This window comes from Salvelinus sp. IW2-2015, linkage group LG31 (assembly GCF_002910315.2).
Source record: "Salvelinus sp. IW2-2015 linkage group LG31, ASM291031v2, whole genome shotgun sequence".
NCBI classification, from domain to species: domain Eukaryota; kingdom Metazoa; phylum Chordata; class Actinopteri; order Salmoniformes; family Salmonidae; genus Salvelinus; species Salvelinus sp. IW2-2015.
The window spans coordinates 19,641,450-19,655,700 of NC_036870.1; the positions used below are offsets into that span (position 1 = coordinate 19,641,450).

Sequence of the window (14,251 nt, forward strand, 5' to 3'; positions counted from 1 at the left end):
ACTATAGAATTACTCCCCCTCCATCTTTATTTTTAGTTTGGATTATTTTACATTTTATCATAATCAGACTGGTTCCTTCAAAAAACGACATTAAGTTTTATTATGCACTTTACATATTTTTTGTATTATTGATCTGCCTCGTTGCCTGGTAACTCCTCCGTTTGTTGCGTGATTGCACCCTCAGAATAACTCTGAGGCACATGCAGAACAGAGTAGGTAGAAGTCTCTAGAGGCTGATGCAAGGTCAGTTTTGCGTTCTTTCACACTATTCCGGATAAAATTGGTGCAAACTGATCCTAGATCTGTACCTAAGGGCAACGTCTTGCGTTCGGGACACTCGTACAGACAAACCGATGACTCAGATCCCCCTTACTCCCTCCTCCTCACCCCTCCTCACCCGTCTTCACCCCCTGTGTGCGTTAACCCCATTGCACCGTGTGATTAATTGGCACCTACTGTAAGCCCTGGCGTGGCCAGAGGGTACACCCCAACACCCCACCACACACAGACCCTTAGTGGGGCACAGCACAGTCTGGAGACAGCACAGCAAGGGTGAGACTCTCCCATACACTTTACTGTACCTCCTTTCTTTTTCAATGTCCTTTTGCAGTGTACAGTTCATATTTAACTCATCTCACATCTTTATTTTTTATTCTCTGATTCTTTAGAGCTCATATCTTACGCTTAACATCTCTTTTTTCTTTTTCAATGGCCAGTTCCAGTTCATTATCATTTATACACGTTTTCCAATTCCCTTATTATTATTGAGAGTTCATATCTCATACACTTTATCTCTTTTTTACATCTCCTAACATTAACCTCTCTCATTTACAGTCTCCTACACTTTCTTTTTTACTCTTTCTTTTTGTGAAGCTTTTATTATTTCCTTTCTCACTTACACACCTGTGAAACCTCTTTCCGGCTCTTGTTTTTCAATGTCATAGATTTGACCTCATTCCTATGTCACGTTAAGTACTTTCTTTTAGTGATCATAGATTCACTTTACCCTTCAACTTCATATTAGAACCTCTTTCTTGTTCTGGCCAACATTGAATCATTCATTGAGAGCAGAGGATCAAAATACAACCGCAACAGTAGCATTGTAAAGGTAGACTAAGAGAGATGACGTCATCGTAAACAAACCAACATCCGACTTAGACATCACCAACATACAGGCTACATTTGTACCCGTCATTAAATGTACTGTATGCCTCAGGAATATTTGGGGATCTATCCAGAAAAAAACTATGTTTTCTTAAATGGTCTTTTCAGTAGTTTTGGGTCCATCCAGATGAAATGTTTTAATTTTCCCTGTGTTCCACAAGTGAACTTTTATTGATTGGTTATTTGATGGATAACTGAACAGGAATGGTATTAAATGAAGCCTTTAGCCAAATCATGTAGTAAGAATACGCTGAGGGGAATATGCTAACACCTTTCTCCCTACATCCCTGTCCAGAGCTCCTCCCGTCTGTCTGTCCGTCCGTGCAGTTCTGAGACGCCCAGTGCAGCAGAGCTGGTGAGCGCCATCGAGGAACTGGTAAAGAGCAAGATGGTAAGGCTGTGGTGGTCATAACATTTTGTCAGCCGGTTATTGTCATGCAAAAGACTGCCGTTCTCACGGTAATTGTCAGTTAATTAACATTACAGTGCATTCGGAAAGTATTCAGACCCCTGAATACTTTCATGTGTTAAATTGTTGTTTTTTCTCATCAATCTACACATAATACCCCATAATGACAAAGCAAAAACAGTTTTTTTAAAACAGTTGCAAATGTATTAAAAATAAATAAGTATTCAGACCCTTTACTCAAGCATCTTTGGCAGCGATTACAGCCACGAGTCTTCTTGGGTATGACATTACAAACTTGGCACACCTGTATTTGGGGAGTTTCTCCCATTCCTCTCTGCAGATCCTCTCAAGCTCTGTCAGGTTGGATGGGGAGGTTTGTTCATTTAGCAGACAAGACATGTGTATAAGTCCTGTGCCATTATTATATATTATATGATTTTATAGTAAGAAGAATATAATCAAACTAAGCTGAATAAAATAGAAAGGATATTTTTCCCATTCCAGAGTGAGTTCACGCGTATGAAGTGGCTATGTTGAGCATAACAGTGATCGTTTGAAACGGGTCCTATTTAGAGTTATTTGGCAACTTTAGTTGTGGATGATACAAACCTTAGAATGTCTTAGAAATCAAAACTATAGCCTATTGATGATTTGAGAAAGTTCCTTCTCAATTTACTCTTGTCTTTACTAATATGTAAAAAATTGTTTAGATTTAGAGTGGCCTATTATCAAATGGGCAGGAACAAGGGCAGGGGAAAAAATACAGTTTGTTTTTCTCATTCATGCTAGGTAGGCTACTCTGGTTATTTCACTCCACACATCAACCACTGTTTGAGCAGCATGCAACCTATTCACTGCGCGATATTCCGCCCAAACTCTGTATGCCATGGGCTCTCCAACCCTGTTCCTGCAGCTACCAAGTGCTTCATTTGGGAAACCAAGTGAAATCTGTTCGTAAACATCGATAGTAACATGTTTTCACAACAAAATATATTTAATTAAACTGTTGACAGCCCCTCTTTCTGCAAGCGTGAGAAAGGAATGAAGGAGAGAGGGGAGGAGATGGAAACGCATGGTTCTGAGATATTCTGTAGCTAAAGGTAATGGGCCAGCACATTAATTATGACAGCCCTATTATTAGGCTGTTTAAAATCTAATTCAAATTCACTATAATTGTAGGCTAACTAGGGAGCTGGTTCAATCAGTGAACCAACAGCATCACCTAGGCTTATAGGTTCTCTCCCAGACTCATGGGTAGACATTTTGGAGCATAGCATAAGGTAACCAGTCCATCCACTATGCATAACAATACAGTCCACACTCAAAGGAGATTTACTAGAATATGTTTAATTTGGGAGTATAGGCTAGACCAATTATGTACCAAAAACATCTTAAATCAGTTTTTTTAATTTTATGTTTTTCTGCTGTGAGTAATATGCAGTAGGCTAAGTATTGTATAACGGCACAATCATTATTTTTCTTCAGGTTTTTTCAGGGCTATGCATATGAATGTTGTGAATGAATCATCAACTAAGAAAGCGCTGTCCATTTAATTGTGTCAGACTTTGAAAGAGCCACAACGACAATGTTTTCCACTCAGTTTCAACCTATTGTTGAACTTCCTTCTTCAAATTGATCAATCACGGTGAGGTGAGATTTAAAAGCATGATACTGTTTTGATGATAAGTGTTTGATGTGATGTTTGACTGCATCGATGTTAGAGGGACAATAGAGCCCTGAGTACCAGGCCATTAGCGACCTGATGATCATTAGGGGTGCATAAGAGGACATTACCGTGACTCAACGGTCACGTGGAATTTTACTGAGGTCATGACTCATGACTGCTGGTGTCGTGGAAATATGGTCACTGCAACAGCATACATACACACACATATATATATATACACACACATATATACACACACATACATACACACACATATATATATACACACATACATACACACACATATATATATATACACACACATATATATATATATATATATATATACACACACACACATACATACACACACATATATATATATACAGTGGGGAGAACAAGTATTTGATACACTGCCGATTTTGCAGGTTTTCCTACTTACAAAGCATGTAGAGGTCTGTAATTTTTATCATAGGTACACTTCAAACTGTGAGAGACGGAATCTAAAACAAAAATCCAGAAAATCACATTGTATGATTTTTAAATAATTAATTAGCATTTTATTGCATGACATAAGTATTTGATCACCTACCAACCAGTAAGAATTCCGTCTCTCACAGACCTGTTAGTTTTTCTTTAAGAAGCCCTCCTGTTCTCCACTCATTAACCTGTATTAACTGCACCTGTTTGAACTCGTTACCTGTTAAAAGACACCTGTCCACACACAATCCACGATTCCAACCTCTCCACAATGGCCAGACCAGAGAGCTGGTGTAAGGCATCAGGGATAAAATTGTAGACCTGCACAAGGCTGGGATGGGCTACAGGACAATAGGCAAGCAGCTTGGTGAGAAGGAAACAACTGTTGGCGCAATTTATAGAAAATGGAAGAAGTTCAAGATGACGGTCAATCACCCTCGGTCTGGGGCTCCATGCAAGATTTCACCTCGTGGGGCATCAATGATCATGAGGAAGGTGAGGGGATCAGCCCAGAACTACACGGCAGGACCTGGTCAATGACCTGAAGAGAGCTGGGACCACAGTCTCAAAGAAAACCATTAGTAACACACTACGCCGTCATGGATTAAAATCCTGCAGCGCACGCAAGGTCCCCCTGCTTAAGCCAGTGCATGTCCAGGCCTGTCTGAAGTTTGCCAATGACCATCTGGATGATCCAGAGGAGGAATGGGAGAAGGTCATGTGGTCTGATGAGACAAAAATAGAGCTTTTTGGTCTAACTCCACTCGCCGTGTTTGGGAAGAGAGAAGTATGAGTACAACCCCAAGAACACCATCCCAACCGTGAAGCATGGAGGTGGAAACATCATTCTTTGGGGATGCTTTTCTGCAAAGGGACGGACGACTGCACCGTATTGAGGGAGATGGATGGGGCCATGTATCGCGAGATCTTGGCCAACAACCTCCTTCCCTCAGTAAGAGCATTGAAGATGGGTCGTGGCTGGGTCTTCCAGCATGACAACGACACGAAGCACACAGCCATGGCAACTAAGGAGTGGCTCCGTAAGAGCATCTCAAGGTCCTGGAGTGGCCTAGCCAGTCTCCAGACCTGAACTCCAGACCTGAACCCAGTTGCTGGGCAACACAGACTTTGAACTCCCTCCAAAGATTTTCTATGGGGTTGAGATCTGGAGACTGGCTAGGCCACTCCAGGACCTTGAAATGCTTCTTACGAAGCCACTCCTTCGTTGCCCGGGCAGTGTGTTTGGGATCATTGTCATGCTGAAAGAAGGAGGTTTTCACTCAAATCTCACGATACATGGCCCCATTCATTCTTTCCTTTACACGGATCAGTCGTCCTGGTCCCTTTGCAGAAAAACAGCCCCAAAGCATGATGTTTCCACCCCCATGCTTCACAGTAGGTATGGTGTTCTTTGGATGCAACTAAGCATTCTTTGTACTCCAAACATGACGAGTTGAGTTTTACCAAAAAGTTATATTTTGGTTTCATCTGACCATATGACATTCTCCCAATCTTCTTCTGGATCATCCAAATGCTCTCTAGCAAACTTCAGACGGGCCTGGACATGTACTGGCTTAAGCAGGGGACACGTCTGGCACTGCAGGATTTGAGTCCTGCGGCGTAGTGTGTTACTGATGGTAGGCTTTGTTACTTTGGTCCCAGCTCTCTGCAGGTCATTCACTAGGTCCCCCCGTGTGGTTTGGGATTTTTGCTCACCGTTCTTTGTGATCATTTTGACCCCACGGGGTGAGATCTTGCGTGGAGCCCAGATCGAGGAGATTATCAGTGGGTGTTGTATGTCTTCCATTTCCTAATAATTGCTCCCACAGTTGATTTCTTCAAACCAAGCTGTTAGCTTGGAGTGTGACTGTTTGAGGTTGTGGACAGGTGTCTTTTATACTGATAACAAGTTCAAACAGGTGCCATTAATACAGGTAACGAGTGGAGGACAGAGGAGCCTCTTAAAGAGGCCTCTTAAAGTTACAGGTCTGTGAGAGCCAGAAATCTTGCTTGTTTGTAGGTGACCAAATACTTATTTTCCACCATAATTTGCAAATGAATTCATTAAAAATCCTACAATGTGATTTTCTGGATTTTTTTTTCTCATTTTGTCTGTCATAGTTGAAGTGTACCTATGATGAAAATTACAGGCCTCTCTCGTCTTTTTAAGTGGGAGAACTTGCACAATTGGTGGTTGACTAAATACTTTTTTGCCCCACTGTATATATACCCACACACACACATATATATATATACACACACACACATATATACACACACATACACACACATATATATATATATCTCCCGGGTGGCGCAGTGGTCTAGGGCACTGCATCGCAGTGCTAGCTGCGCCACCAGAGTCTCTGGGTTCACGCCCAGGCTGGGCTGGGTTCGCGCCCAGGCTCTGTCGCAGCCGGCCGCAACCGGGAGATCCGTGGGGTGACGCACAATTGACATAGCGTCGTCCGGGTTAGGGAGGGTTTGGCCGGTAGGGAGGGTTTGGCCGGTAGGGATATCCTTGTCTCAGTATGTAAAAAATGTAATAAAATGTATGCACTCTACTGTAAGTCGCTCTGGATAAGAGCGTCTGCTAAATGACTAAAATGTAAATGTAAATATATATACACACGCACACACACACACACATACATACACACACATATATATATATACATACACACACATATACACACATACAGGGAGGCATTGTCTGGTTTACAATCTACCTCTTTCTTTCTCTCTCTCTTCCTCTTTCTCTCAATCTCTCTCCAGGCTCTAGAGGACAGGCCCAGCTCTCTCTCAGTAGAACAGGGGGATAGCAGCTCTCCCTCCTTCAACCCCTCTGACAACTCCCTCCTCTCATCCTCCTCTCCCATCGATGAGATGGAAGAGCGCAAGACTGGCTTCCTCAAGCGACGACAGTATGTACTGGATTGATAGATTTATTGGTTATAACGTGTTAAAGCGATTCCACTTGTTTCCACCATGGACCACTAGCACTTTCACTCACTCACTCTCTCTCGCTCAATGTACAGTGTCCATATTAGGACAAACTTAGTCTCAGCAGCATTTGACTGAAGCTATCCTAATATGGACACTGTAACTCATTGTATTCTTATGACACTCTTGTTTAAGACATGTTACAGTCTCTCTTTGTCTCTGTCTCTGTCTCTGTCTCTGTGGGTGTGGGTGTGGGTGTGGGTGTGGGTGTGTGTGTGTGTGTGTGTGTGTGTGTGTGTGTGTGTGTGTGTAGTTATGTGTTGTTGGAGCTGGTGGAGACAGAGAGGGACTACGTCAGAGACCTGGGCGTGGTGGTGGGGGTAAGTCAAAACGCATCACTTCCTCCCTCCCTCTGACCTCACTTCCTCTTCCTCTAGAGTTAATTGATGTTCACGTGTGTGTGTTTCAGAGCTATATGACGTCGGTGGAAGGAGGAAGGGGTACAGACGATATGAAGGGAAAAGACAAGATAGTCTTTGGAAACATCACCAGATCTACACTGCACAGAGAGTATGACAACACACACACACATACACACACAACAACCACACACACACACACACACACACACACACACACACACACACCACACACACACAACAACTATTATGGATATGCCTTGCTAACCCTCTCTCTTTCTCTCTGTAGTTCTTCATGGAGAGTTAGAGAAGTGTCTGGAAGACCCTGACCGACTTGGAACGCTGTTCGTCAACATGTGAGTGATTGACTGTAGCTGTGTGAGTGAGTGAGTGATGTGTGTGTATATATCTACAGTACCCTAACCGTGTGTGTGTGTGTTCTGTCTTCAGGAGCGGAGGCTCCACATGTACATAGTGTACTGTCAGAACAAGCCCAAGTCGGAACACATCGTGTCAGAGTACATCGACACCTACTTCGAGGACCTGAAACAACGTCTAGTCACCGTCTCCAGATCACTGACCTCCTCATCAAACCGTCCAGAGAATCATGAAGTACCAACTACTGCTCAAGGTAGGTAGAGTGGGGTGGTCTGTGTGTGTGTTTCATCATCGTCTTGTGATGATTGTAAGTCTGCTAAATGACTATAATGTAATGTAAATGTTAGGGAACTAAGTGCTGTATATTATCATGTTCTTAGTTGTCCAGCAGGGGATGCAAAATCACACCCATTCTTAGCCGTACCAGGGGCCCAGTCGAATCAGTTTGTTACCTTACTCTAACATGTTATCTTATCATTGGGTAATCATTATCTTCACTTTTTGTAATCATAAATACATTTTGTCTCGTTTGTTCGTAGGACTCCTCAAATTTTCTAAAAAGGCAGGGTTGGATTCAGTAGAGTTGGAGGTGAGGAAGAGAGGACACTGTCTTTCCTGTAGCTTTCATTTGTGTTTATACATTTTTATACTATTATTATTCCTTAACAATGTGTTTTTTAACCCATTCTGTGTGTGTGTGTGTGTGGTGTGTGTGTGGTGTGTGTGGTGTGTGTTGTGTGTGTGTGTGTGTGTGTGTGCGTGTGTGTGTGTGTGTGTGTGTGTGTGTGTGTGTGTGTGTGTGGTGCTGGTGTGTGTGGTGTGTGTGTGTGGCCTACAGAAAGGAGTTGAGATCATGTGCATCGTACCAAAGAGATGCAACGATATGATGAACGTGGGGCGACTCCAAGGATTTGACGTAAGATAACCCTGACATTAAATAGTTACCCAACAAAACAGGATATCAAACATTTAAAGACTTAAGAATACATCAATCAACCCACCAATTTCACATGGTCTTATTTTCTCTCCTTCCTCCCTGCTCTCCTCTGTCTCCCTTATCGTTTTCGTTCTTCACCTCTTTCTAAATTTTGCTACTCACTTTTGTTTCCTTCTTTCTTTCTTTTTTCGCCTTCCTCCGCCCTCCAGGGTAAGATTGTGGCCCAGGGTCGTCTGCTGCTCCAGGACACCTTCATGGTATCAGACCCCGAGGGAGGAGGAGGGAGGATGAGGGAGAGAAGGGTCTTCCTCTTTGAACAGATTGTCATCTTCAGCGAGCCACTGGACAAGAAGAGAGGCTTCTCCATGCCTGGCTTCCTATACAAGAACAGCATCAAGGTATCATCGATAGATCCTATGGAAATGTGTATTTAATTCCAAGCAGCAACACAGTTTCTCTCCTTTTCTTTCCCTTCATATTTTTTTTCTGTGTTTTTCTGCATCGAAAGACAATGTAAGCCTTGAGTGCTGTATCCATCCCTCAATGTCTTGATGAAGGTGTGTTGAAACTCTTTCTTTCTGTCTCCATTCCTCTCTCTCTCCAGATCGGTTGTCTGGGATTGGAGGACAGTGTGGACGGTGACCCCTGTAAGTTTGTGTTGACCTCTCGGGTGACCAATAGCAGCGTAGAATCCTTCGTCCTCCACTCCTCCCACCTGGGAGTGCGTCAGGTCTGGACCCTTCAAATCAGCCAGATACTGGAGAGCCAACGCAACTTCCTCAACGGTACACGCACGCACATAAACCCTTTGCGTAACTCATTCCAAAATAGTCAATTTTGGAATGTTGTGGTTTGTGATGTAGCCAAAATAAATACTGCAAAGGTTAATATTTTGTTCAATCTCTGTCCCTCTCTTTCTCACTCTCTCTCTCCAGCTCTGACCTCCCCTATAGAGTACCAGAGGATCCATGTAGGGGCTAGCGACGGACCATGTCTACCCAGCAGCGGTGCTCCGTCAGTGGGGAGCGCCATGCCCAGTGTGGCCCCTGTTGGAGGTCTACAGGGTGTGCCTCTCACTGGTCCCCTCGGTGTAGGTGGGCCCCTATGTGTAGGTAGTCCCCTCGTTGGAGGTGGTCCCCAGGGCGGAGCTGGCTCCTCCAGGAGGCCCTCCAGGATCCCTCAGCCCTCCCGCCTGCCCCAGCCCCTACGACACCCACACCACCCTGGGGCCGCAGACACAGACAGCCCCAACAAAATGTCAGGTAGGCATAGCCTTTCCTAGAATTACAGAGGGTGTGTTTGTGTTGACATTTCCCTGGTTAAGATGTTTCCCTCCCTTCACTCAGTTTTGCTCACTTGTAATTCAGGTTCCTCCCCTCGTCTCCCCCCTCATTCCTCGCTCCCTCACTCCGTCTCAGTGAACCCGGGGTCGCAGGCTCCAGCGGGGGGGGTGAGGGACACCAGGGAGGCCCAGCGTGGGGTGAGGGTCCAGGGGGGCAGTCCCCAGGGCAAGCGCACGTTCTCGGCCTCAACCGACCAGCCCCCTCCCACCCCCCCTATTCCCCGGGCCAGTGTGGCCCCCCTCTCTGGGCCCGTGCTTCTTTCCACCCCCACCAAGCCTCGCCCAGGCACCGTTTCCCCCATGGCCTCCCCCCTGGCAACTCCCGCCTTTGGGAAAGACGCCCTCCCGCCTCCCCCTCCTAGCCCTGGCCTGAAGTCTGGCTCTGGCTCCTTCTGGAGCTCCATGCCTGGTTCTCCAGCCAGTCGGCCCGGCTCCTTCACCTTCCCAGGGGAGACAGGAGAGATCATGGGGAGGCAGAACCAAAACACGTCCCAGACCTCCTCTCAGTCCGCGACAGGCTCCCACAGACACTCCACCCACAGCAAGGAGGCGGACCGCATGAGTACGTGCTCATCCACCAGCGAGCAGTCCACCCAGAGCAACGGGGTAAGAGATGTACCCGCTGCCCTGGCTTCAGTGCGTCCTAGTGCTACTCCTGCTCCTGGTTGACTAATCCAGCACTTACGGGAGACCTGTCCTGTCTGCCTGTGTCCTGCTGCATCCCACTGGAGATGGCTCTACTAAACTGCTACTACATGTTCTACTACTACTAGTAGTACTCTTCTACTACTACTGCGCATCTAACGAATTGACAACTGTACTAAACTACTCTACAACGCACCTCTCTAACCTGCACTCCAAGTAGTAATCCACTACTGCTGTACTACTTAGTAGTCCTCTACTGTTACTACTACGTGTCTCTTGTCACTATGTCTCTAACAACGCTTCACCGCTTTGTAAGCTCTAATACAACTCTACTAAACTCTACTGAAGACTTTTTCTCCTCTTTTTTTAACAAGGCTTTTATAACACTTCAGTCTTTAACAACGACTCGCATTTCTATTTAACTCTAACAACGCTTCTGACGAGGTGACTGAAACTGAAACTCATCCCTCCTTTTTAACACCTCCACCTGAGTGTGTACTTCTTCACTCCATCGTATTCACTCGTTCTCCGAAGGAGGAGTGGTGCCAATCTCTTTTTCTTCTTTCTTTCTCTCTCACGGAGGTGTATAAGTTATTTTGTTAACTGGAAACAGTGTGTTAAACTGGTGAAAGGATGGCTAACCACAGCACTCACATGGAGGAGTATCTAAAGCTCTACTCAAATAGTATCTCTTTCCTCTTCTCTATGCTGCTTTTTGTCCGTCCTCTTCCCTCTCTACCTAAACAGCGTTGTGAGTGTGAGGTGTGTGCGTGTGTGTAGGTTGGTGCGCCATGATAGAATCAGTGTGTTTGGCCTGTTACTGATGAGATGCATGGCATCTTAGGGGATTGATCTACGTGTGTGTGTGTGTGTGGGGGGAGGGGGGAGGGGGGGGGTGAGTGTGTGTGTGTAAGGAAGTGAGTTTCTTGCAAGTTATTCAACATGCTTACACCACTCCCCCCTCTCTCCCTCCCCCCATCTCCACAGAGTGAAAGCAGCAGCAGCAGTAGTATGTCGACCATGTTGGTGACCCAGGACTACGTGGCCCTGAAGGAGGATGAGATCAGTGTGTCCCAGGGAGAGGTGGTTCAGATCCTGGCCTCTAACCAACAGAACATGTTCCTAGTGTTCCGGGCCGCTACAGAACAGGGCCCCGCCGCCGAGGGCTGGATCCCCGGCTACGTTCTGGGACACACCTCCACCATCATCCCCGACTGCCCAGACGGAACCATCAAGTAAGAGACTGTGGGAAGGATTTTAGTGTGACACCACACAAAATATTGTTAGCCTAAAACTAGGAATTGTGTGGTATAATGAGATATATGTTATTGATTAGTAGTATATCATATACCTTTCAACTTTGTACTTATTTGGGTAAACAGGAAGTCCTCATCCTGGCACACCACCCTGCGCATCCGCAAGAAGTCTGAGAAGAAAGAGGAGGGAAAGAAAGAGAGCAAGCTGGAAAACGGTTACAGGAAGTCCAGAGATGGGCTAACCAATAAGGTTTCTGTAAAGGTAAATCATCATCAATCATTTTTGTCCAGTCCTTAACGACCACTAGCCCTACCCGTGATGCCTAGGCAGGCATACTTATGTAGGTCGGAGAGGCTTGGATTGGTATAAGCAATAGGCTAGAATGAATTTTCTCCACATCAGAGAGCTAGGCTGTGCTATTGTTGATGTGTTACTAGTAACCAACTAAGAATATCAAAACTACACAAAACATACTTCTATGATGTCTGATGTTTGGCTTGCTGTCTGTTTTTTTCAGCTTCTAAATCCCAACTATATCTATGATGGTAAGTCTCCCATTGTGTAGTCTCAATAAAGATCCCTCAATATAACAGAATTGATATACAGATCTACATATATTGTTTGCATACATGACCATTTTCCACGTAGGAACAATGAAGTTAATTGTACAATATTAAATAATAACCAAAGAATGAACAGAAAAACACATTTAAAACAAACAAAAGAATGTCAATAAATGATATGCTCTCACTTTGACACAACCCCTGGCACTCCCAGCTGCTCAGTGATGATGTCATTTTACCTTTGACCCTTAGTTCAACCAGAGTTCCTGGTCCCCCTGAGTGAGGTGACGTGTGACAACGGGGAGAGTGTGACTCTGAGGTGTAAGGTGTGTGGCCGACCCAAAGCTACTGTCACTTGGAGGGGACCTGACCAGACCACCCTGAACAACAATGGACACCACAGCATCGCTTACAGGTACACACAGAGAGAGTGGCAAATCAAAATCAAATCAAATTTGTCACATACACATGGTTAGCAGATGTTAATGCGAGTGTAGCAAAATGCTTGTGCTTCTAGTTCCGACAATGCAGTAATAACCAACGAGTAATCTAACCTAACAATTTCACAACAACTACCTTATACACACAAGTGTAAAGGGATATATGAATGAGTGATGGTACAGAACGGCATAGGCAAGATGCAGTAGATGGTATAGAGTACAGTATATACATATGAGATGAGTAATGTAGGGTATGTAAATATTATATTAAGTGGCATTGTTTAAAGTGGCTAGTGATAAATTTTTTACATACATTTTTCCATTATTAAAGTTGCTGGAGTTGAGTCAGTATGTTGGCAGCAGCCACTCAATGTTAGTGGTGGCTGTTTAACAGTCTGATGGCCTTGAGATAGAAGCTGTTTTTCAGTCTCTCGGTCCCTGCTTTGATGCACCTGTACTGACCTCGCCTTCTGGATGAAAGCGGGGTGAACAGGCAGTGGCTCGGGTGGTTGTTGTCCTTGATGATCTTTATGGCCTTCCTGTGACATCGGGTGGTGTAGGTGTCCTGGAGGGCAGGTAGTTTTCCCCACGGTGATGCGTTGTGCAGACCTCACTACCCTCTGGAGAGCCTTACGGTTGTGGGTGGAGCAGTTGCTGTACCAGGCAGTGATACAGCCCGACAGGATGCTCTCGATTGTGCATCTGTAGAAGTTTGTGAGGGTTTTAGGTGACAAGCCAAATTTCTTCAGCCTCCAGAGGTTGAAGAGGCGCTGCTGCGCCTTCTTCACCACGCTGTCTGAGTGGGTGGACCAATTCAGTTTGTCCGTGATGTGTACGCCGAGGAACTTAAAACTTACTACCCTCTCCACTACTGTCCCGTCGATGTGGATAGGGGGGTGCTCCCTCTGCTGTTTCCTAAAGTCCACGATCATCTCCTTTGTTTTGTTGATGATGAGTGTGAGGTTATTTTCCTGACACCACACTCCGAGGGCCCTCACCTCCTCCCTGTAGGCCGTCTCGTAGTTGTTAGTAATCAAGTCTACCACTGTAGTGTCGTCTGCAAACTTGATGATTGAGTTGGAGGCGTGCATGGCCACKCAGTCGTGGGTGAACAGGGAGTACAGGAGAGGGCTCTGAATGCACCCTTGTGGGGCCCCAGTGTTGAGGATCAGCGGGGTGGAGATGTTGTTACCTACCCTCACCACCTGGGGGCGGCCCGTCAGGAAGTCCAGKACCCAGTTGCACAGGGCGGGGTCGAGACCCAGGGTCTCGAGCTTGATGACGAGTTTGGAGGGTACTATGGTGTTAAATGCTGAGCTGTAGTCGATGAACAGCATTCTCACATAGGTATTCCTCTTGTCCAGATGGGTTAGGGCAGTGTGGTTGCGATTGCGTCATCTGTGGACCTATTGGGGCGGTAAGCAAATTGGAGTGGGTCTAGGGTGTCAGGTAGGGTGGAGGTGATATGGTCCTTGACTAGTCCTTTAAAGCACTTCATGATGACAGAAGTGAGTGCTACGGGGCGGTAGTCGTTTAGCTCAGTTACCTTAGCTTTCTTGGGAACAGGAACAATGGTGGCCCTCTTGAAGCATGTGGGAACAGCAGACT

At 45.4% G+C, this 14,251-nt stretch overlaps 1 pseudogene; it reads left to right on the plus strand.

Annotated features, from left to right (window-relative positions):
- LOC111955525 (triple functional domain protein-like) overlaps nucleotides 1-14,251 on the plus strand; it is a 101,654-nt pseudogene that overhangs the window by 77,032 nt on the left and 10,371 nt on the right.